The following is a 25,937-nucleotide window of genomic DNA, read 5'->3' as shown; positions in this document are numbered from 1 at the left end:
GTACCTCGGGTTAAGAACTTTGCTTCAGGATGAGAACAGAAATCATGCTCTGGCAGCGTGGCGGCAGCAGGAGGCCCCATTAGCTAAAGTGGTGCTTCAGGTTAAGAACAGTTTCAGGTTAAGAACAGACGTCCGAAACGAATTAAGTACTTAACCCAAGGTACCACTGTAACATGAAGCAAACGTAACATGAGGTATGACTGTAAGTCACTTTGAGTTGCCCGAGACAAGAGATAAAGTGGCTAACAAATTCATAATTAATAGTAATACCCAGTGCTTTTTTTTCTAAAAAATGTTTAGGGGTACTCTCATTTTAACTCAAGAAAATCACCATTTTACAGTTCAAATCGGGGAAAATAAATACAGTAAATGGACAAAAGTACAAAGATTCACAAAATGTTTAGAGGTATGCATACCCCTGCGTACCCCCAGAAAAAAGCACTGGTAATATCTCTCTAGTTACTTCTTTCCCCCTCTCCTGGCTCAGAATGCCTCCATCCCCCTGGCCCCTGTGTAAAATCCTTGTTCCAACAGCTTTTTGCACACACAGCATCGAAGAAGACAAAAAGCTTTCATTTCAGGCAGGATTACATGAGGAAACACAATTATTTGCAAGGCTGGGGCTTATGTGGTCACTCTTACAGTTTCAGGCTACTGTCAGAACAAAGATACATGGTAAGATTCATGCGCTGTGCTTCTAGTTCATTGTTTCCACAAGCCCCAAACTAAACAGTTTACTGGAAGAGATTTTTCCCCCTGAGTGGAGTGAGCCCTACACAGGCTACCCACAGTGCAAAACCGAGTTTCCAAAACAAAATGCTTCACCTCCACCTCCCGATCTGTGTGACAGCTCTAAGTCAGAGTGCACAACATTTTCCACGCTGGTGAATTTCCCATGTCCCAGTTCAACAAGGGCAAGTTTGAAACAGGCCTTTTCCCCAGAAGCTAAAGTACCAGCTCTTATTAGCTCATCTCGTGGCGGAAAAGACGAAAACATGCGCTGTGCTCAGGGCCCTGGTAGCACAGGGAGGTGAAAGGGGGTGAGCAATGGCATACTTGCCCAGAGCACACAAGCACATATTATTCATCCTGTCTCCCCATCCTTTACAGAGGAGCACACGTCCTCTACTGCAAACTTTCAAAGCTCTCCTGGGGCTGCCAGCTCATTGCCAGGGGTTGGGCTTGCTCTAGTGAAAGGTATTTGAAGATTATGGGTTTGAAGGGCTTCCATTCATATCCTCACATGCTGATTTCTCCCCTGTCTGTAGCCCTAATTCAGGCATTCTTATTGCCAAGTTGGTCATCACAGAAGAAGTGGGGAAGTGTCACAGGAGAGGGGATTATTTATTTATTTATTTATTTATTTCCCACCCACCCATCTGGCTGGGTTTCTCCAGCCACTCAGGGCGGCTCCCAACAGGATATTAAAAACACGATAAAACATCAAACATTAAAAACTTCCCTAAACAAGGATGCCGCATTCTGAATTAGCTGTAGTATCCGGGTCGCCTTCAAAGGTAGCCCCACGTAGAACGCATTGCAGTAGTCCAAGCGGGAGATAACTACAGCATGCACCACTCTGGCGAGACAGTCTGCAGGCAGGTAGGGCCTCAGCCTGCGTACCAGATGGAGCTGGTAGACATCTGCCCTGGACACAGAATTGACCTGCGCCTCTGTGGACAGCTGTGAGGTCAAGCAGACCTGCCCCCTATCCCTCACATGAGTGTCACTGTGTCAGAGCCTCCATAGATATGCCTGCATGTGTGAAGTCTTCTTTGTGACCCCAAACCCAGTTTAATCAGGATTCTAGGTAATGAGGAAGCCTGCACGCCTACAGATGCATAGACAAGGGCTCAGTCAAAGGCAGTTGTGTCTTTTGTGTGAAGGATTACTCCTCAGCATGCCATGGGAGGAAGAATGGCCAAAATGGGACCCATAATATTAGAACTTATCAAGTGATCTCTCCATTCTACACAAATAATTCTAATATCTCCGCCAGTGGTTTCATTCACAAATCAGATAAACCTGCCATGGTAGTTCAAATCCTAGGTAACTCAGGGCACATCCTTGAATTTTCCAATTAAGAGGCAGCTTCCTGTGGAGTCTATACTAGGAGAAGAACTGTAGCTCACTGGTAGAGCACAAGCCTTTCAACCCTAAGTTCCTAAAGCTTCAGTCTCTGGTATCTTCCATTAATAGGGTCACATGTGATGGGAAGATCCTCTATCTGAGACCAGAGAGAACCAGGGCTAATCAAGAGTAGACCAGGGTGAAGAACCTGTGGCCCTTCAGATGATGTCAGATTACAACTAGGGGATGCAGGGGACGCTGTGGTCTAAAGCACTGAGCCTCTTGGGCTTGCTGATTGTAAGGTCGGAGGTTCAAATCCCCATGACGGAGTGAGCTCCCGTTGCTCTGTCCCAGCTTCTGCCAACCTAGCAGTTCAAAAGTACACCACTGCAAGTAGATAAATAGGTACCACTGTGGTGGGAAGGTAAATGGCATTTCCATGCACTCTGGTTTTCGCCACGGTGTTCCATTGCACCAGAAGTGGTTTAGTCATGCTGGCCACATGACCCGGAAAGTTGTCTATGCATAAATGCCAGCTACCCCGGCCTGAAATTGAAATGAGTGACATGGTGGTCTTTGATGAACCGCCCAGGGGCCCTTTACTTTTCTTTTACCTAGACTTCAACGCCCATAATCCCTGACCTTTGACTATGCTGGCTGTGGCTGATGGGAGTTGGTGTCCAACAACATCACGGACTCCCCATTCCTGGTGTAGACAGCACTGGCCAAATCGAGCAATCTCCTGGTATGTTCCTATGTCGCTATGTCCCACTATCTCTATCCATGTTGCTATGTTCCTATGTTCCACTATCTCTGTAGAATGTGTCTCTGTGACACATGTTTGCAAGCATGTATTTGTTGCATTCACATGCTACATTTTAGATGTATAATTAAACATGTGGATGAAGTGGCCATCCCTTTTCATAGTTGGCTTGATTGTTATGCTAAATGTTGGCTGGATTATTGTAGCAAACTGAAAACAGGGGCTGCCATGGCACCTAACTGCTGGTGATTAGTAAACGGAAAATATTGTTTCAGAACTCTATATTCATGAGATGAGCCTCCCTAGATCAAAAAGATAAAAGGATTTTAGCATCTCCAGTTTTCAAAAGCCAAGTAAAAATGAATAAATCTGATTGTGGCATAACTTGGCAGTGACTCACCCTCAGTCCAGGACTAGTCAGGTGATAGCCAGTAAACCAGCAAGGATCAAACTGGGAATAGACAATTCATTTCTCATGTGATTGCCTATTCTGGGCTTCTTGCCAATTTAAGTCCTCTCTCTCCCTTCCTGGAGTGCCATTCTCCACCCATGAGTTTTCATGTAGCTCATGGAGGGGGAATCTCTTCCCCTTCAGATATAGTTGGACTGCAAATCCCATTGTGCCTGACTACTCAACATCTGGTTGTGGCTGATGGCAATTGATGGCCAACAACATCTGAATGACTGGGTTCCGCATCCTTGATGTAGATGCCAACAGGTAGTGACAGTGATGATCCATCGCTGCTGCTGCTGCTGCTGCTGCTGCTGCTGCTGCTTCTTCTTCTTCTTCTTCTTCTTCTTCTTCTTCTTCTTCTTCTTCTTCTTCTTCTTCTTCTTCTTCCGTGATCCCTTGTAGCTGAGTAAGATTGTCTTCCATAAACACGGTTTTAACAGTGAGTCCATAAGTGACTGTGGAGGCCAATTCTAGATCTACACATCCTTCCACAGTGGGGACATAAGTTTCTGGGTGGGAGTTGATCACAGTGAGGGGTTGCCAAGCGTGCCTTCCTCCTAGCGTGTTTCTCCCTTGCATCCTGAGTTTAAGTGTCTTCAAAGCCCAGGACACCTTTGGTAAAGGCTGTTCTCCAACTGGAGCGCTCGCAGGCTGGTGTTTCCCAGTTGTCGGTGTTTATACTACATTTTTAAAGATTTGTCAATAAACCTCTTTTGTTGACCACCAGCATTACACTTTCCATTTTTAAGTTTGAAATAGAATTGTTGCTTTGGAAGACAATAATCAGGCATCCACACAACATGACAAGTCCAACAAAGTTGATGTTGGAGAATCATTGTTCGACGCTGGTGATCTTTGCTTCTTCCAGTACACAGGCATTAGTTTGCCTGTCTTCCCAAGTGATGGGTAATTTTTTTCAGGGACGCCATTAATGGATGACAAGGGGACGATCCAGAGAGTGAGATGATCCATCTACCATGAACTGTTCTCCTTCAAATAGGCTAACAGTGAAGATAGTCATACCAAGTGTCTTGACACAGTGGTTTGATCTTTAATGCACACACATTAGTCCCTCAAATCTAGTGTCTCAGTGCTTCATATTTGTATCCCTGGCAAGCCTCTTGCCACATACTTTAGAATAATTGCCCTCAGCCTAATTAGTTTATTCCCATACTGTAGCAAATTCAAAAGTCACTGCACATTGGAGACAGGGCGAAGGTTCTCCAAATACACCCAGTGAAGTGTACTTTGAATACATAATTCACGGTCCTAAGGCAGATTTGTAGATTGAGAAACTAGATCTGTGTAAAATGACAGTTCTCACGGGGGTGGGGTGTTACAGGAGAAGACTATTCAGAGAAGACCCCGTGGTAGCTTGTGGGCTGAGGATTTCATAAGCTGGAATTCATAAGCCAACATCAAGCTGTGATTTCTTATCCTGGCTCATTTGGAAGCCACTAGCAATAGTTTACTGATTCACACGTAACGGGAAGCTACATGTGACTTCCTTGCTCATGTCATGCTTGTGCAGGGGGGGAGAGGTTGTGTGTGTTTGCATGGTGCTTGTGCGTACATTGACTTATGTATCCAGACTTTGAATTTCTGAACCCTGAATCTGCGTATTCTGGGATGCATTGTTTCATTTAGATGGTGAGCCTTTTTTTCATGTGAAGGTAGAATTCCCTTAGGAGGAATTGTAGACTGCATGGACAACCTCTCTCTTTTTTCTCTTTTCTCTTTTCTCTCTTCTCTCTCTCTTCTCTCTTTTCCTCTTTCCTCCCTAAATTTCTGATTGAGAGGGATAGATCTGTCTTGCAAGAAGTCTGACTTGCTCTCAGAGCTCTTCCCTCACCTCCTCCTTTCATCACTTTGTAAATTTAAGCACGGCTCCCATTCCCCTCTCCAGCCTGCTTCTCCCTGCCAGCTCCCTCCACTCATGTGAAGTTAGGCTAAGGGTCACAGATTCCCCCTTCCTGGTTTAATCACTCAGCTTCTTATATTTGCTATGGTACTTCTATATAGCATCACAAGTTGAGATGGTGGCTCTCTAGCCTAGAACTCAATGAGGTGCTCATCCTTGCCTGGACTTTACCACCTGCAGGTGAGAGCTCATATGATGGAACTCTCCTCTATACAGAAAACACAATTTCCCACACATAGAAAACAAGCATCTCAAGTTAAAAAATAGGCCCCACCTCCTATATTTACATTTTTAGGTACAGGGGTTCTTAAAAAGTAATTAATTTTTGTGAGCTTTCACCACATACTGAAAGTGGACACCTTAGTGGGAACAGTGCCTTAGACAAACACTGTATTGATCGCAACTCTCATTCAAGCATTCTTTATTATTATTACTTTTTAGGGGGTTAGGGGTCTAAATCTTGCCTTCATCCGAAACATGGATTCCTGGTGGTATACTTAAAAGTAAGAAATTAATACATTTTAAAATAATAATGATGATAATGATATCTGAGAAATAATTCTTTAGCAATCAGAGCTGCGAAAAGACTCATAGATGAGGAATGTGGATGTGGAAGAACAATGTTACAGAATAAATCTACTTCTCCTTGAATAACTAAACTGTTTCTGGCACACAGCTCACTGTCTATTTTTGTTCTGAGTGATAGCTTGACAGCTAAGCAAACTTAAATGTTCTTTAGCTGGCAAATGTCACCAGTTCTCTCCTTCACCCCCCTCCCGTTGCATAAGATGATCCACTTATAAGTTTATTTCCAACTCAATTTCAACATCTCTCTCATATATCCACATAATTAAAAACTGGAATAAAGTAGTATTATATGAGTGCAGCTAGGATTCTGCCCAGAAGTGATTATCAGTGTCAAGAGGTTAGCCCTGGACTTGGGATACCTCAAGGATTTTTAAAATCATTAATATTATTTTGCATTTGGAGAGTGTAAAATGTGTCTGCCTTTCCTTTATGAATTGTATAAATTAGCATTATATCTCTGAGTAACCATACCAGATAGAGAGAGTCATAGTTAATGTAGGAAATTCACTGCCATAACATGTAGGAAGCTAGCTTATATTGAGTCAGACGGTTGGTCTATTTAGCTCAGTACAGTGGTACCTCGGGTTACATATGCTTCAGGTTACAGACTCCGCTAACCCAGAAATAGTGCTTCAGGTTAATAATAATAAAAATTTTTATTTATATCCCGCCCTCCCCAGCTGAAGCCGGGCTCAGGGCGGCTAACAACAATAAAATAATACAACATTCTAAAATTATTTCATTATAAAATTAATGGCAACCATTGGGCTAGAGTTCTGTGAAGATTGCCAAAGGAGGGAATCAGGCTGTGCCCTGGCCAAAGGCCTAGTGGAACAGCTCTGTCTTGCAGGCCCTGCGGAAAGATGTCAAGTCCCACAGGGCCCTAGTCTCTTGTGACAGAGCGTTCCACCAGATTGGAGCCACAGCCGAAAAAGCCCTAGCTCTAGTTGAGGCCAGCCTAACCTCTCTGTGGCCTGGGACCTTCAAGATGTTTTTGTTCGAAGACTGTAAGTTCCTCAATGGGACATACCAGGAGAGGCGGTCCTGTAGGTACGAGGGTCCTAGGCTTTGCTTCAGGATGAGAACAGAAATTGTGCTCCGGTGGCGCAGCAGTAGCAGGAGGCCCCATAGGCTAAAGAGGTGCTTCAGGTTAAGAACAGTTTCAGGTTAAGAATGGACCTCCGGAACGAGTTAAGTACTTAACCCGAGGTACCACTGTATTGTCTTCACTGACTGGCTGTGACTATCCAGGGTTTCAGAGATGGAGTCTTTCCCACCCTTCTGGAAGACCTCAAGGATTGAATCAGGACATGCAAAGCAGATGTTCTGCCATGGAGCTATGGCTCTTCCATTCATGTGGGTCAGACCAAAGAACCATCTAGGCTAGCATTCTGTTTAGGCAACGTCCAACCAGATGGTCCTTGAGAAGCCCATAAGCCAGGCATGAATCCTATCTCCATCCCCTGTGAGGATGGCTGCAGGCTTAGGTGGCTTGTAAAATAGGATTAGAAAAACAATTACAGAGGGTCAATCAGTGGGCAGCAAATACCAGTTTCCAAAGAATACCCAATGTAAGTGACGTTTTGTCCTCATACCCAGTGGAATTCCTGGAAGTATCTGAGGTCCAGCTCTAAGGGCCTTCTGGCGGTTCCCTGCCTGCGAGAAGTGAGGTTACAGGGAACCAAGCGGAAGTAGTGGTGCCCTCCCATCAGATGCCAGGGAAATAAACTACTATCTGACTTTCAGAAGACATCTGAAGGCAGCCCTGTTTAAGGAAGTTTTTAATGTTTGATGTTTTATTGTGCTTTTAATTCTTTTGGGAGCTACCCAGAGTGGCTGGGGAAACCCAGCCAGGTGGGCGGGATATAAATAATAAATTATTATTATTATTATTATTATTATTATTATTATTATTATTATTATTAGCCAATGTCTAGATAAGTACTGCGGACCCAAAGCCAAGCCATGGACCCCCTCTTTTGAAAAGAAGAAGATATCTCTATGGTAGTTTTGGTTTTGTGAATGGTGCAACAGACCCCATGGGTGGGTAATAATAATAATAATAATAATAATAATAATAATAATAATAATTTATTATTTGTACCCCGCCCATCTGGCTGGGTTTCCCCAGCCACTCTGGGCGGCTTCCAACAAAGATGAAAGATACACTAAAATGTCACATATTAAAAACTTCCCTGAACAGGGCTGCCTTCAGATGGCTTCTGAATGTCAGGTAGATGTTTATCGCTTTGACATCTGATGGGAGGGCGTTCCACAGGGCGGGCGCCACTACCGAGAAGGCCCTCTGCCTGGTTCCCTGTAACTTGGCCTCTCGCAGTGAGGGAAGTGCCAGAAGGCCCTCGGAGCTGGACCTCAGTGTCCGGGCAGAACGATGGGGGAGGAGACGCTCCTTCAGATATACTGGACTGAGGCCGTTTAGGGCTTTAAAGGTCAGCACCAACACTTTGAATTGTGCTCGGAAACGTACTGGGAGCCAATGTAGGTCTTTCAAGACCGGTGTTATATGGTCTCGGCAGCCGCTCCCAGTCACCAGTCTGGCTGCCGCATTCTGGATTAGTTGTAGTTTCCGGGTCACCTTCAAAGGTAGCCCCACGTAGAGCGCATTGCAGTAGTCCAAGCGGGAGATAACCAGAGCATGTACCACTCTGGCGAGACAGTCTGCAGGCAGATAGGGTCTCAGCCTACGTACCAGATGGAGCTGGTAAACAGCTGCCCTGGATACAGATTTGACCTGTGCCTCCATGGACAGCTGTGAGTCCAAAATGACTCCCAGGCTGCACACCTGGTCCTTCAGGGGCACAGTTACCCCATTCAGGACCAGGGAATCCTCCACACCTGCCCGCCTCCTGTCCCCCAGAAACAGTACTTCTGTCTTGTCAGGATTCAGCCTCAATCTGTTAGCCGCCATCCATCCTCCAACCGCTTCCAGACACTCACACAGGACCTTCACCGCCTTCACTGGTTCTGATTTAAAAGAGAGGTAGAGCTGGGTATCATCCGCATACTGATGAACACCCAGCCCAAACCTCCTGATGATCTCTCCCAGTGGCTGCATGTAAATGTTGAAAAGCATGGGGGAGAGGACAGAACCCTGAGGCACCCCACAAGTGAGAGCCCAGGGGTCTGAACACTCATCCCCCACCACCACTTTCTGAACACGGCCCAGGAGGAAGGAGCGGAACCACTGTATGACAGTGCCCCCAGCTCCCAGCCCCTCAAGACGGTCCAGAAGGATGTTATGGTCGATGGTATCAAACGCCGCTGAGAGATCCAGCAGAACTAGGAAACAGCTCTCACCTTTGTCCCTAGCCCGCCGGAGATCATCAACCAGTGCGACCAAGGCAGTTTCAGTCCCATGATGAGGCCTGAATCCCGACTGGAAGGGATCCAAATGGTCCGCTTCTTCCAGGCGTGCCTGGAGTTGTTCAGCAACCACTCGCTCAATCACCTTGCCCGAGAATGGAAGATTTGAGACTGGGCGATAATTGGCCATCGTGGCCGCATCTAAAGATGGTTTTTTAAGAAGCGGTTTAATAACCGCCTCTTTCAGCGGGTCTGGGAAGGCTCCCTCATGGAGGGAAGCATTCACCACCCCACGAAGCCCATCGCCCAGTCCTTCCCGGCTAGCTTTTATAAGCCAGGATGGGCAAGGATCCAGGAGACAGGTGGTTGGCTTCACTCGTCCAAGCAGCCTGTCCACATCCTCGGAGGTAACAGATTGGAATTGATCCCACACAACTTGACTAGACAGGACTCTAGCACTCTCCCGCCCTGGCCCTGCTCCCACAGTGGAGTCTACTTCTTCCCGAATCTGAGCGATTTTATCTGCAAAAAACTTTGCGAAATCATTGCAGGAGATCATGTGGCCTGTATGGGCCCCGATATCGCAGGTGGTTCTGCTAAATTGTGAACCACCTGAAAAAGTCTCCTGCTGCTGTTTTCTGCAGATACAATAGAGGCGGCGAAGAAAGTCTTCTTCGCCATCGCTATCACCACTTGGTAGGCTCGACGTTGAGCTCTAACCTGTGTCCGGTCAGATTCGGAATGAGTTACCCGCCACCGGCGCTCTAGCCGTCTCAACGATTGTTTCATTGCCCTCAGATCCATGGAAAACCACGGGGCTCTCCGGGCTCCATGCAATCGGAGAGGGCGCTTCGGAGCCAAACAGTCAATAGCCCTGGTTAACTCCACATTCCAGCAGGCCACCAGGGAATTGGCTGAAAGGCCATCAACATGGAATAAAGCATCCCCTACCACTCTCTGGAAACCATTTGGATCCATTAAGTGGCAGGGGTGGACCATCCGAATCGGTCCCACCTCCCTGCAGAGGAGATGGGTCGCAGAGAAGTCCAGTTGCACCAGGAAGTGATCTGACCATGGCACTTCTTTCGTTTCGCTTTTACTTAGTGTCAGATCACCAACATCCATAGAGGTAAACACCAGGTCCAAGGCATGTCCGCGGCTATGGGTTGAGCCAGACTTATTCAGGGACAGCCCCATGGAGGCCATGCTTTCCACGAAGTCCCGAGCGGCCCCTTGTAAGGTCGTGTCGGCATGGATGTTAAAATCCCCTAGGACAACCAAGCTAGGTGTCTCCAGGAGAACATCCGCCACAACCTGAAGCAGCTCGGGCAGGGAATCCTTGGTGCAGCGGGGAGGTCGGTACACCAAAAGGAATCCTGTACTGCCCCTATTCCCCAATGTCAGGGAACTGACATCGGAACCAGAGGCGGAGGCAAGGCTCCCAAGCGATGCTGGAGAAGGGCCCAGCAGGGAGAGAGGCAACTCATCGGCTGGGGAAGGAAATCAACGTAACACCAGGGATAAAGGGGGGCAGATGGGGGAATCGGCGAGGGGGCTCCAGGACTCCTCGCCGGAGACCAGCGGGGAGAGCACGGGTCCTCCGCTACCCACACCCACCCTGCGCAGAAGACTTCCGCGCAGGGAAAGTAGGCGTAGACTTGGCGTCAAAGAACTTCTTTGCTGGAAGAAGTTCAAGAAACGCCCGCTGACGGATTCTGCTAGCGACTGAAACAGCCACGAAGTGAAGGGCTGTCCAGACAGAAAAGGTTTAACCAGGCAACCTAGCCAGGAGTGGCGGCAACTTACGCACGAGCAACCCCTATAACCATTACACCCAACTTCCAGAACATGCACTCGGAAAACTGGGTCTTCCCAATAGGACACCTGGTGCAAACTAATGACTTCCTAAAAATCACTGCAACCCCCCCTCCCCGCCCACATGACCTGGGTTGCTGTGCGTAAGAGAAACCTGGTGGACAAGCAGCGGCAAGGACAGCCCCATCTGCTTCATGCAACCAAGTCTCTGTTACACATGCCAGGTCAAGTCCTCCATCCATGATCAAGTCCTCCATTCATGATCAAGGGTTACATGGGCCCTCTGGGGTCCACATACGACCAATTGGGAATCACTGGTCTAGAAAGAATGCTAGTTCTATTCAGTAGATCTGTTACATTTTTAACCACATAATAGAGGGTGGCAACATGAGAACGGGCCTTTTCTGCAGCGGCTCCCTGTTTGTGCAATGCTCTCCCCAGGGAGGTTCGGCTGATACCTTCACTATACCGTATTGGCCTGAATATAAACCACACTTTTTTCTCCAAATTCCGACCGTGAAATGTTAAAGTGCGGCTCAAATTCACAACCTTACAAAAATTGGCTTTTACAATATCGCTGCTGAAACAGACATACGGTAAAATGGAACACAAAAAAATGGTTTTTTGCTGATTTGTGAACTTAATTAATTCTAATGTCATTCATCACTTTCCCCATTTTTTTACAGTTCAGTATTGATTTTTTATTTGCATTTATAGTGCTATAAACAGGTGTTTAACCCACTTGTGGGTCCTCTCTAGTGCCTGTAGGATTTTCTTCTACATTTGCCATTTATGGGTCTGAGGGCCTGCGGAATTTTAAGGGAGTGGCTTATATTCAGGTATTGTCTTTTTTTCCCCACCCCACCCCCGAATTTTAAAGGTGTGGCTTAAATTTGGATGTGGCTTATATTTGGGCCAATACGGTACAGTGGTACCTCGGGTTAAGTACTTAATTCGTTCTGGAGGTCCGTTCTTAACCTGAAACTGTTCTTAACCTGAAGCACCACTTTAGCTAATGGGGCCTCCTGCTGCTGCTGCTGCGCCGCTGGAGCCCGATTTCTGTTCTTATCCTGAAGCAAAGTTCTTAACCTGAAGCACTATTTCTGGGTTAGCGGAGTGTGTAACCTGAAGCGTATGTAACCTGAAGCGTATGTAACCCGAGGTACCACTGTACATCTTTGGGCATTCCTCTTCAACCAGGCCTTTGGCTGATTAACAGTTGTGAGCTGCTCTGAGATCTACAGGCATAGGGCGGTATACAAATATAATAAATAAAAACAAAAACATATCTTTTGCATGTATTTGTGGGATATGGGTGGCTTACTGTTTATTATTATTATTATTATGAGGGACGCGGGTGGCGCTGCGGGTTAAACCACAGAGCCTAGGACTTGCCGATCAGAAGGTTGGCGGTTCGAATCCCCATGACGGGGTGAGCTCCCATTGCTCTGCCCCAGCTCCTGCCAACCTCGCAGTTCAAAAGCACGTAGAAGTGCAAGTAGATAAATAGGTACCACTCTGGCGGGAAGGTAAACGGCGTTTCCATGCAGTGCTCTGGTTCGCCAGAAGCGGCTTAGTCATGCTGACCACATGACCCGGAAGCTGTACGCCGGCTCCCTCGGCCAATAAAGTGAGATGAGCGCCGCAACCCCAGAGTCGGCCACGACTGGACCTAATGGTCAGGGGTCCCTTTACCTTTTTATTACTATTATGTACTTCATGGTTTTATTCTGTGAACCATCCAAAAATCTTTGGATGAAGAGCAGTATAGAAAAATTAATAAATAAAATAATTAAAAGTAAGCTCCCTTGATTTCAGTGAGGCTTACCGCTTCCAGGCGAAGTGGTTATTGAATTGCAACCTAGGTCACCAATAGCAGCTTCTAGGCAAGGGTGATTAATGTTCCTAGAGTCATAGAATCATAGAATTGTAGCACTGGAGGGGACCCAAGGTTCATCTAGTCCAGGCATAGGTAAACTTGGCCTTCCAGATATTTTGAGACTACAATTCCCATCATCCCTGACCACTGGTCCTGTTAGCTAGGGATGATGGGAGTTGTAGTCCCAAAACATCTGGAGGGCCGAGTTTGCCTATGCCTGATCTAGTCCAATCTCATTTCTTGTAACATGAAGCCATTGGTTCGAGTCCTGCCCTTCCAGAGTAGGGATAGGCTGAAAGCTATCCACTGAGACGATACTGTTCAACCTGAATCAACTGAGCCTACGGATAGTGAAGTTCTATTTATACTCAGCTTATAATAACTTGGAGGAGAGAAGCCATTCTTCAGCTTGCTCATGTTTGCTGTTGTCTGATAGGGTATGGGGAGCCTACTGATACCCAGATGTGGCTGGACTACAACTCCCATTAACCATTGGTCACAATGGGAGTTGGAGTCCAGAAAGACCTGGAGGACCACAGGCACTTTGACCCTGGTCTAGGAAGTCATTATACAGCAACACTCTTCTCTTCACATATGAAATCGCCTCTGAATCTTGGTGAAGGAAAGAGGTCCTCTGCAAGGAGAGAAAGTTGTTGTTCATTTCAAGGATAACACCTCCTTTGAAGGGTTATTCAAATAATATCTCTTCACATTCTGTTTAAGCATATGCATTTTTTTAACGGGAGCCAGACTCTTCTGCCTGGGGTGTTGCACTTTGAAAATGTGCTCGGAAACACCTTTTCTGGGAGATTTTGTTTTGTCCCTTTGAAAAGTACAGAATGAATAATTCAAAGAGTAGACTTGAAGTAGCATCATCTGCTCAGATCCAGATCGTTGGTCCATCTCAGTATTCTCTGCACATCAGTAGGCAGTTGCTCTGGCAGGGGTGTTTTTCAGACCCGTCCTTCTAAAATGGTGTCCTCTGAAGACCATCGAAAAGAGGTACAGTGGTACCTGTTACGAAAAAGGAGCAATGCTGCTGAGTGCTCCAGATGGCTGGAAAGCCAAACAGGATGTTGATGTTATGGGACTGTACCGTGGGAACCAGGGACAGTCTATTCTGTGCTCTGAGCACCGGATGTTAGCTCAGAGTGTCACATGACCCTGTACCAGAAGTACATGGGTGGAGTTATTCCCTCTCTGCTGTTGGTGTAGAAACAGTGCAGACATGTTTTCTCTGTACTGCTGGAAAGACAGAAATAAAGGCATGTAAATACATTTCTGTCTGTCTCTCTCCCCTCCCTGGGGATGGCAGGGAAGAGGGGAGGAGTGGTTGTGTTCTTCTCACGTTTGAAGAAGGATCGGCCGATAGAGATCTCGCCTTGTCTTGCCGGGAGTCGCTGACGGGGGGGATCAACAGGGAATCAAGCCGGGCACCTGGAGAGTGGCCAATTCCTCTGACTGATATGGCTTTGAAGATTCCGACCTTGGTAGTTGAACAGCTTGGCTCCTGAACAAATTGGCACCTGAACACCACAAACCCAGAAGTGAGTGTTCTGGTTTACGGACGTTTTTTGGAAGGCGAACATCCGACGCGGCTTCCGCGGCTTCCGATTGAGTGCAGGAAGCTCCTGCAGCCAATCGGAAGACACGCCTTGGTTTTCAAACCATTTCGGGAGTGAAATGGACTCCCAGAACGGATTAAGTTCAAGAACCAATGTATGGCTGTACTTCATTTCTAGCTCAATCAAGTCTAGCTGCAAGTTTAAGAGTCAAAATTCAGGAATGATATAAAAATTGAGGGGAACGAATGGACAACTGAGCAGATTTGTGCCTGATTGTTGTTATGGTTGTTGCTGACAGTACAGCGCGTACGTTGAGAGGCAGGTGGATGGGGGCCTTTGCCAACCAATGCCAGCTTTGGAAGCACATGGGGTGTACATAAGCAAGGAGAGAAGCCAAATCTAACAGTGATAACGGCAAGCTGGTTTGCCGCCACTTGAATGTCAATGGAGCCTCTCCATTTGGCAGTGGTTCCACATACTTTTTTTTTATCATGGCTTCATCAACCAGTTCAGAAGTTGCAAAGTTAGGGGTAACATTTCAGCCATTTGGGAGGGAGAGCACGCAAGCAGGGCTTAAGCATATCTCCCATTTACAACTACTGGTGTTTTGTTTTGCTGTTTAGTTCTGTAAATGCTGAAGTGTACTAGGGGGACTAGGCTAGTCTCCTAAATGTTCCCTGTAAATCAGAGTATTAAAGTATTAAATTCCGGAGCCTCTTTCCCAAAGTCTGGGAAACTTCTGCCAGGCTTAGGGAGGGAGACACTATACTGACACCCAAAACATCAGGATAATAGCTGTCAACCATCCCTTATTTGGCGGGAAACTCCCTTATCCCAGCGCCGTGTCCTGCTGCTGTCCCGGATTGATGATATCCCATAAATTTCCCGGGTTTCAAAGGAAGCAGCTCCTCTCCCTCCCTCCCTCCCTGCTGGCCAGGGAGGAGGGAGGCTCCAACTGTGTTGCTTGGCTGCGTTGCTCACCCAATAAGGAGTCTAAGAACGACTGGGGGGTGGAGCTTGCATGCCTTGTGACGATCAAATCAGCCGCGTTGCCTGGGGACTCGCCTTTGCTCAGCACTTCCCAGCGGAGAGGTGACAGTGGTTTTCCTTGCTGCATCCCCTTTGCTGGGTTGCTGCACTGTGGGAACCACTGCTTGAGGCTTCGTTTGGCTGCTGGCTGGGCTTTCTGCCTTTGGCTTGGAGGGGCTCGGAAGTTGAACATACCTGTGCTCGGAATCAGATGGATACGTCATTGACGGCCCACTCACCCTTGCTGGGGAAAAGGTCTGTCTGGAGCGGGGGCACATGGTGGAGAAAGAAAGAAATAATAATAATAATAGTAATAACAATAAAATATTTTGGCTGCTGATCCCTTATTTTCGAGGCTGCTGGTCCCTTATTTTCAAATCTGTAAGTTGACAGCTATGATCAGGATGTCGTGACATAAGACACATGACGTCTGTCCCCCCCATCACCCTTGCAAGCTGGTACCTCTGTCCCTAACCTACCCCCCAAAAAATCATTGCACGCCACTGCTGATAACCACTACATTCTTCCAAAGATACGGTGTATCTCACCGTTTTTCCAAGGAATTCAAGATGGTCTACATAGTTCTCTTTCCTGTGAGGTAGATTTAAAATCACCCATCCTACAAAAATACCCTGGGCCGTTTTTCTTCTTAATGCCACTCCATATGGACCACTGTTGCTACCCCGAATTTCACCCTCGTAGAGCTAGGAGATTGACAGATGTCTTGGAATATGTCTTAAAGTCCAGAGCTGAGGGACTATGATGATGGGTTTTCTGGTACCTCCTTAATTATTTTCCCATGTGGTTTCTCCTTCCCCATCAATGCTCCTTTCAGATGCAACAGCTGTAGAGGGGATTCCACATGGATGTAGGAGATAAGGACCAGGAATCTTGAAATACTTAACTTTTTGTTTACAAGGTAAGTTTCTTTTACCCTTCAGTTTCGCCACAAAAACTTTAAGGCTGCAAAGCCATAGTCACTTACCTGGGACTAACCCTGTCAAACAAAATGGGACCTGTTCACAAGTAAAAATGGGGAAGAAACTCATTTGGGGCACATTTTAATGTTGGTCTATAAAAGTCACAATTTCTAGGCCAGCACATGTACTGAAAGGCAGCTCTCCTCTGAAATCTGCAGTGGTCCAAATTTGGCAATACAGAACTGCATAGAGCAATGAAAAGTGCCCACACCTACGTCAATATTAGTGAAAATACAAAAGTGAGTTTTACTGATGAGACAGTGCAAGCAGAAATGCACTTTCCAAAAGAAAATGTGTGTATTAGGATAAATGAGTATGAGGATGCACGTGAATTTTCATGCAGACTTTTTAAATTAAAAAATGCAAATCTAGGCAGAAATGTGGCGAACCAAATTTAAGATAGGAAAATTATAAGATTGCACTATAAATACTATTATTTCAGCATGAGGTCAAAATAAAAGACCATTTTTTAAAAAACATAATCTCTACTGCTCCAAATCATGAGTTGAGTATTTTTTTATTTTATGATTTTGGGAGCTGGCAGTGAATAACTGTTGCATGTGTCAGGGCTCTTATTTACTTCCAGCCAGCTGCTATCTCCCCAGTAGTTTGTAAGCAGTCTTTTCAGTTATAGCTTTGCCTTTTGGAGACGGTGAAATGCCCTTCTAAGTCAATATTCCTCTCTGTTTTTCATTGCATGCTGAGGCTGCCCCTAAACCTGAACCAACAAATATCCAGATATGTAAACTGGGGAAGGGCCATAGATAATACTGAGCGGGGTGGACCAATGGTTTGGCTCAGTACAAGACAGCTTCCTATGTTCCTAGCTGTTATGTACTGAGTTGAATAGGATCCAAAATGCAGCAGTCTGATTGGTCCTAGAACAATGGGATTCAGAACGCAGCAGTCTGATTGGTCCTAGAACAATAGGATTCAGAACGCAGCAGTCTGATTGGTCCTAGAACAATGGGATTCAGAATGCAGCAGTCCAGTGGCGTAGCGTGCGTTGTCAGCACCCGGGGCAAGGCAAGTAATTTGCGCCCCCTAACCCGTGGATTCGCGCCCCCTAACCCTAAGCCCCAGATGTTGCGCCCGGTGCGGCCGGCCCCCCTGCACCCCCCACGCTACGCCACTGCAGCAGTCTGATTGGTCCTAGAACAATAGGATTCAGAACGCAGCAGACTGATTGGTCCTAGAACAATAGGATTCAGAATGCAGCAGTCTGATTGGTCCTAGAACAATAGGATCCAGAATGCAGTAGTCTGATTGGTCCTAGAACAATAGAATCCAGAATGCAGCAGTCTGATTGGTCCACAGGAGCCACCCAATCCAACTCCAGGCAGAAGTGAATCCGCAACCTGATTGGCCTACAGGAGAATCCCGGAATTAGCCAATCACCTGGGACCCATTGTGTAAATAATGTATATAAAGCAGACATTTTGGGGGAACTTCCATTCCTCACTACTATGAGCTGAATAAAGAGCATGAAATCCTCACTCGACTCTGAGCATATTTCACTAACTGAAGTTTTTCAGTCTTGTCCCTCCCCATGGATTTCACCTCTTTCCCACCATGGTTGCATCCTCTCCTCACTAGGGAAAGGCTAATGGAGTATCCTGCTGTTGGGCCACCAGCTTACCCCAGTCACAGGAGAAGGAAAATACAGGGGGAAGATGTGGCAGTGGTTGCAAACAGTGGAGCCAGCAGAGAAGAACATGACTGGAGATCTTTAGCAAGTGTTTGATTTGCTGCCAGTATATGTCTGACAATTCAGGATTTCAAGGAGGGCTAGAGTACATCTGAAGAACATCATCGAAGCACTGTTTTTCATCTTAGGCCAGTCTTTGGCCTCAATCAGACTCAGCCACATGAATCACAATGATCATTTACAGCTGCTTTCACCATGCCTTCCACATGTTTTAGTGTACCTTTTACCAACTTCCATTGGTATAAAAAAAGCTACAGCTGTTCATGGTTAGCTTGACCGCACATGTTCATGTGCTGGTAACCTCTCAGTTGGATTACTGCAACACACTCTAGGTGGGGCTGCCCTTGGAGGTGGTCTGGAGGCAGCAACTGGGGCAGAAGGCAGCAGCTGGGTTGCTTGTGGGGAAAACAATCAGCAGTTTATAACACATTCTTGAAGGATTTCCACTGGCTGCCAATTTGCCACCAGGGCAAGTTCAAGGAATTGGTACTAACGTGTAAGGCACAGGATACTTGAGAGATCACGGACGCGGGTGATGCTGTGGTCTAAACCACTGAGCCTCTTGGGCTTGCTGATCAGAAGGTTGGTGGTTTGAATCCCCGCGATGGGGTGAGCTCCCGTTGCTCTGCCCCAGCTCCTGCCAACCTAGCAGTTCAAAAGCACGCCAGGTACTGCTGCGGTAGGAAGGTAAACAGCATTTCCGTGCAATCTGGTTTCTGTCACGGTGTCCTGTAGCACCAGAAGCGGTTCAGTCATGCTGGCCAAATGACCCAGAAAGCTGTCTGTGGACAAACACCAGCTCCCTCAGCCTGAAAATGAGTTGAGCGCCGCAATCCCATAGTCACCTTTGACTAGCCTTAACCATCCAGGCGTCCTTTGCTTTTTTTTACCTTACTTGAGAGATCATCTTATGCACCCAGCAGATCGCTGCAGTCTGCAGGAGAATTTTCCCTGCAAGTTATAAAGCTCTCCAAAACCCACTCCACAGTAACTGTGCGCAGGGGTTTTAAAGTAGCTACTTCGATTCTGCGGAATGTTAAGAAAAGAACAGTAGTCCACTACTGGCATTTTCCAGAAACCATTGAAGACATTGCTATAGCAGGCTTTCCTGGCCGGATAACTAGGTCTTTGCCACGAGTGGCAACTTTGTATGGTTTTAGTTTTGTTTAAAATGAATTTGCTGTTGTTGTTGTTGATGATGATGATGATTTTAATCTTTTGTTGTTGAAACGAGTTTGGTGCTTTTCATTATCTTTAGTGTATGTAGCCTTGAGACGGTTGCTTAGCAGGCAATCAATCAGTCAATAATAATAATGCTGATACCATAATATAAAAAATTAGAAATCACTTGAAAGTACCAAATAGGCCTAGGGTTAAATTAGGATTTAATTAAATAAATGGGATTCAGAACAGTAAGAAAAGTGAATAAGTTTAGTTGGAAATATTTTTGTTTAAGAATGATATTGGAAAGCTGTTACATTCAGATACAAGGAAATTCAGAAGGGAGGGATTTGAGGAAGTCAATTAACAATGTAAACAAAAATTGGTTTTCAAGGGATATGGGATAAAGATTATGTCTTTTACTGTTGTGGTTTTGGTTCTGTGGTTTTTTTTTTAGTATTGTAATGTATTTTTTTTTCTCTTTGGTACGTTTCTCTGTTTTTCTTTTTCTTTTTTATTATGTTGTATTTGTTATAATTGTGAAAATTTAATAATTTTTTAAAATAATAATAATAATAATAATAATAATAATAATAATAATAATGCTGATACAGTAGATATACACAGAAATTGACAACGTGGTGGTGGCAGATAGCCAGATTCTGAGCAGCAGTCTTGCTGCTGCTTGCTAGTATACAGTTGGGGGCAGGGCAGGGGTGCCCCATTTCCCTCCCCCCATGAGGAACCCCTCTCACCCTACGGACCCCCAGGCAAACAAAGGGATTTACTTTGCCTTCTGAATTTTATGCCCCCCTGTCCTATTAAGTAGCAGGGACACTGCTGTCGGTGGGAGGGGGGTCATAACTGTTGCGTCCTCACCGCCAGTCGCTCCTGCATATACACGTGGCAACATGGCCTCTGTCCATTAACACTTTTGCTACAGTAAATAAAAGGTAAAGGGACCCCTGACCGTTAGGTCCGGTCAAGGATGACTCTAGGGTCATCCCACTTTACTGGCCAAGGGAGCCAGCGTACAGCTTTCCAGGTCATGTGGCCAGCATGACTAAGCCGCTTCTGGCGAACCAGAGCAGTGCACGGAAATGCTGTTTACCTTCCCGCCGGAGCGGTACCTATTTATCTACTTGCACTTTGTGCTTTCGAAGCACTAGCTTGGCAGGAGCAGGGACTGAGCAAAGGGAGCTCACCCCTCGCGGGGGATTCAAACCGCCGACCTTCTGATTGGCAAGCCTTAGGCTCTGTGGTTTAACCCACAGTGCCACCCACATTGCTACACTAAATATATCAGCATAAATGCATTTTGCCCCAGAGCTCTCTGTTTTGTGTTCCCTGCAACACTTAGCTGCCTCACTGGAATAGTTAGGCCTATGTCATTCAAGCCGCAGTCTGGGGTAGCTTAGCTGCGACCCTTCGTATTTTATTGGACACTGACTGCATCACCCCTGCCAACATGGGCAATAGTCAGAGATGGCAGGAATTGTGTTCCATTGACATCTGGAAGACCAAAGGTGTTTTGCCTGCTCTGATCCTGTTCATCAGAAGCTTTCATTAGTTGTTTTTAATGTTTTTAAGCAGTGGAGCAAGATAACTAGTTCCAGGAGAAAAGCTCTGTTTAAATGACGGCTTCTGCATCATTTTAAGGTGCATGCAGGCATCAGCACAATAACCCAGGGCAAACTGACCCAGTCTGTGACTGAAGGCAACCGTTGCTTTGGAAACCGTAACGTATCTCCCAGGTGTGAAACATTAAGTTGCAGTTCTTTGCAACACGCTGCTTTCCCTCCCCCCATATTTTTTGAATCCTTTCCCATATAAAATCTAAACTGTACACAGGGAAGATCTCTTTCCTCAGTGGTAAAACATGCTTTGGAAAACATCCCGGGTCCAATCTTTGGCATCTGCAAGTACAACTGAAACCCATGGCCAAAACCCTGAAGAAGAGATAGTAGCGAGTTAGATGGATTAATGGCCCGATGCAATGTACAGTCATTCCTTGTGTTCCTAGATTTGTCATATGAGGGAGAATTCAGAAACACCATTGCCACCTGCATTTGAAGCCTTAAAATTTAAAATTTGATCACCTGCGTAAGTCAGCTTTTCTTTGCCTTTAGGGGAGAGGGTGGAGTTTTTGAAACATCTGGGAACTAGTTCAGCGGCAGCCCTAGTTCTGGCACAAGTGTTTCACAGCCCCTGCTAGGCTTACCTTTGTGACGTGGGTGGCGCGGTGGTCTAAACCACTGAGCCTCTTGGGCTTGCCAATCAGAAGGTTGGGGGTTCAAATCCCTGCGATGTGGTGAGCTCCTGTTGCTCTTTCCCATCTCCTGCCAACCTAGCAGTTCGAAAGCACGCCAGTACAAGTAGATAAATAGGTACCACTGCGGCAGGAAGGTAAATGGCGTTTCCATTCTGGTTTCCATTACGGCCAGAAGCATTTTAGTCCTGCTGGCCACATGACCCAGAAAGCTGTCTGTGGACAAAGGCCTGAAAGCGAGATGAGTGCAGCAACCCCATAGGTGCCTTTGACTAGACTTAACTGTCCAGGGGTCCTTTACCCCCCCTTTTTTTTACCTTCATAACACATCCAGGAAACTAATATAATAATAAATAAATAAATTTTTATTTATACCCTGCCCTTCCTGGTTCAGAAAACCAGGCTCAGGGCGGCTAACAACAAATTTAAAACACTTAATTGTAAAAGCAGCATAAAATACAATATAGAAACATGAATAAAAATAAAATTCAAAATTCAGAAATCAATTTAGGGAAAATCCATCTAATGAGCATTAGATAGTCACCAGGGCTAGCAGGCTGAATTCGTCCTACTTGGGCCAGCAAGGAGGCCAGGGGAGAATTAGCTGTGGGGTCTCAGAGCAGGTAATCTTCATAAAAGGGGAGGGGGAGGCAAGAGAAGGGAAATAAAAATCAGGCTGAATTCAAATTAAAGGCCAGGCAGAATAGCTTTGTCTTACAGGCCTGATGGAAGGAGGTGAAATCCTGAAGGGCCCTAGTCTCATGGGACAGAGCATTCCACCAGGTCGGAGCCATCACTGAAAAGGCTCTGGCCCTGGTGGAGGATATTCTGACTTCTTTAGGGCCAGGACCTCTAAATTAAGGTTATTAATGGACCTTAAGGTCCTCTGCAGGGCAGACCAGGAGAGGCGGTCCCGTAAATATGAGGGCAATGGAAGTTTTAGGACAGTGGTGGCCCTCCAGGTGATGTTGTGCTCCAGCTTTTCTTATCAGATCCAGTCACCATGGCCAATGCTCACAGAGGCCCAAGAGGACAACTTTATTCCATGAACTTTTCCAAGTGAAACAGTAGCGGCACAATCACCAAAGATGATAAAGCATCTCAAGATTAGTACGGGCAGCTGAATGGGGAATGCTGCCCGCAAGTTATTCTGCATTCCAGCTAAGCTTCCATTTCAACAGTTCCTCTTTCCTTCTGTGCCCAGATGTTTATTGATGAGCAAACCACAGAATGTTAAGGTTGGATCAGCAGCAGACTTAGCTACTTCCATTGAAATCAACAGGACTTCAGACATGGCCAACCTCTCCCCTTGATTTTAGTGATACAATCTGGATCTACAGTGGTACCTTGGTTCTCAAACTTAAACTGTTCCGGAAGGCCGTTCCAAAACCAAAGCGTTCCAAAACCAAGGCGCATTTTCCCATAGAAAGTAATGCAAAATGGATTAATTCGTTCCAGACTTTTAAAAACAACTCCTAAAACAGCAATTTAACATGAAATTTACTATCTAATGAGACCATTGATCCATAAAATTAAAGCAATAATCAATGTACTATACTATAAAATAAATAAGTATTGTAAATGATTAAAATTAAAATTTAATTTAATGACTGATAGTCATTGTTTGGATGGGGGGCATTTATCCATTTCCACAGTCACACAATCAATCAATCAATCAATCAATCAATCAGTAGTTGAACTGGGTTCCACACAGTCACAAAAACAAACTAACTGAAAAAACCTCAAAAATAAAAACACAAAATAAATAGCAAAAACAAAAGCGCCAAATACAGTGGTACCTTGGTTCTTGGAATTAATTTGTTCCAGAAGTCTATTTGACTTCTGAAATGTTCAAAAACCAAGGCACAGCTTCTGATTGGTGCAGGTGCCTTGGAAACAATAGCCGACAGTTCGGCTTCTGAAAAACGTTTGAAAACACTTCCGAGTTTTCAGCGTTTGGGAACCAAGGCATTTGAGAACCAAGGTACCACTGTATATTGTAATATACTTGAGAAAGTTCTAACTTTGCCTAACCATGTAAGGCAAAAGCATTTTTTTTAAAAAAGGTGCTGTGTGCGTTTTAATTTTTAAACAAATTCTCAACCACGGTAATGTGATATCTGCGTTACCTTGGGCAGCAGACAGTTACTGAGCCCTCTCTCCTCGTAAAATGTCATTATTTACACAGGCTGCGCAATCAGATTGAATTGAAATCTAGGCTATAAGATTTGCAGCACGAGGTGAAGAGGGGAGTCGCACTCAAACTGGCCTGGAATTAGACATTATTGCTGCCTCATTACACATAATTTCACCAACCGCTCATTGAAACCAAGAGGATAAAGATCACAAGCTTGCCACAGAGCGCTCTGTACAGATGTGACTTTTTAAATACTGCGATGTCCAAACCCACACAATTATCACAGCAAAAGTCTGCTTCTGACGGACGGCATTAGCTTCAGAAGAATTGTAGGTGCGTCGGAGATGTCAGAGTGTGGCTAGGCCTGCCTTTCCATTGCCGAGTAATTTCTGTCAAGAATGCAGCCTATTATCAACCCCAGTTTGCAAATAGAAGGGATCAAGGCATATTGATGAAAGTGTGTCTTCCTCTACTAAGTGTACGACTGAGAAAATACTATGAAATGACTCTATACCGATACGTATCTATTCCTTCCTCATCCTTACTACCCTCCCTTAGGGATATGTGCTAGTTTTAAAATGAATTGGGGGAGGGGTATGAAATGGACCAGCCCCACTTGTTTCTGTTGGGGGGGGGGGGCGGAAATCAGGAGAAATGGAAACAAAAGAATTAAAAAATACATTCATTTTTTTCGTTTGTTTTTGTTTCCCATTGAAACAATGAGTCAACTAATTTGTGTGTCTTATTGGAATGCTGATGAAATGGAAGCCCCTGTCATTTCTCTCTGAAATGTGACGTGAATGATTGATGCCTCAAAGGGGTAGTAGAACACCTGGGAAAGCAACCTGGGCAGAGAGATTATAATTGGACTATTGACCTTGGAGGGAGAGGGTTAAACACTCCCTACTGTTTCTGTAACATTCAGAACCTCCCACTCCAACATTTAATTTAGCCTCTAGTTCCACATACCTAAGGGAATGAGAGAGAGAGAGAGAGAGAGAGAGAGAGAGATTTCCCTTAAGTATGTGAAACTAGAGGCTAAATGATAAACAGTGGTACCTCGGGTTACAGACGCTTCAGGTTACAGACACTTCAGGTTACAAACTCCACTAACCCAGAAATAGTACCTCGGGTTGAGAACTTTGCTTCAGGATGAGAACAGAAATCGTGCGGCGGCAGCGGGAGGCCGCATTAGCTAAAGTGGTACCTCAGGTTAAGAACAGATCTCCAGAACTAATTAAGTTCTTAACCCGAGGTACCACTGTGTATATCTATCTATCTCTCTATCTCTCTATCTCTATATCTATATCTATCTATCTATCTATCATCTATCTATCTATCTATCTATCTATCTATCTATCTATCTATCTATCATCTACCAGGGATGTCCAAGAGGTCAGTCGCGATCTACTGGTAGATCCCCGGAAGGTTTTGGTAGATTGCTGTCGATCACTGGGTCCCTTTCCTTAGCGTTGGTAAAATATAATTTGGCCCCGCCCCCTCGCTCTGCCCTCCATTGTTGCATGATCTGCAGAACGGAAGACGGAACAATCTGAGTAGCCGTTCCCCTTTCTCCCTTGAGCTTAGGCTTGAATTCTCAAAAAACGGGGCCTCCCCCCCTCCCCAAAAAAGCTCAACAACTCTTACCTGAAACCCCAAAAAGGGGGTAGATCACTGCCAGTTTTTAATTCTGTGAGTAGATCGCAGTCTCTTGGGAGTTGGCCACCCCTGATATATATTATAAACAACATCGCCTTGTGCCTCATGGCAAACTGAGAGGGCTTTCAAAAACTATTTGTATTGTTTTGTGTATGTATCAGCTTTCCCCTCTATTTAGGATGGGGTGGCTAATATTTTTTTGGCTTGAAGGCTGCATTAACTCTTGGTCAACTCTCCAGGAGCCACATGGCAGCAGCGAATGTGGTCAAAAGTAGGTGTGACCTTCCAAATCTTGCATGACGTTCTCCGTTCACATGCATGGAGATCAGCTGACTGTCTCATCAATCTGATAACCAGGAAGGGGTTCCTTGCATTCCCATCAGGGTGTTCCTCCAACCTAGTCCTGTGTCCATTTTAATTCCGCCCTTTTCTGTTTCTGCTGCCAAAACGAGTGGTGTCTCAATGGCAGGAGGATGAAAATTTGCTTGTGGGAACAGATTAGGCCTCCTGGCTGGGAGTCAGCTCTTTGTGGAGCCAGATATGTTTTATATACTCTCACGTAGCCCAGAATCCAGCAAAAGTTCTCCCTCGTTAGAGCTGCAATCCTATGGTCTC

At 45.6% G+C, this 25,937-nt stretch overlaps 1 protein-coding gene across 3 annotated transcripts in view; it reads left to right on the top strand.

The window, feature by feature from the left end:
• Positions 1-25,937, top strand: part of PAK5 (p21 (RAC1) activated kinase 5) — a 125,295-nt gene that overhangs the window by 12,837 nt on the left and 86,521 nt on the right. For 2 of the 3 annotated variants that reach the window (XM_083606857.1, XM_083606855.1), the window contains exon 2: positions 16,244-16,327. The exons of the other annotated variant lie outside the window; for it this stretch is intronic. The gene's annotated coding sequence lies outside the window, so the exon portion shown is untranslated. The remainder of the gene's footprint in view (positions 1-16,243; positions 16,328-25,937) is intronic. 3 annotated transcript variants of the gene reach the window in all.

This window comes from Podarcis filfolensis, assembly GCF_964270895.1.
Source record: "Podarcis filfolensis genome assembly, chromosome: 3".
NCBI classification, from domain to species: Eukaryota; Metazoa; Chordata; class Lepidosauria; order Squamata; family Lacertidae; genus Podarcis; species Podarcis filfolensis.
This window is presented reverse-complemented; position numbering and strand designations above follow the sequence as displayed.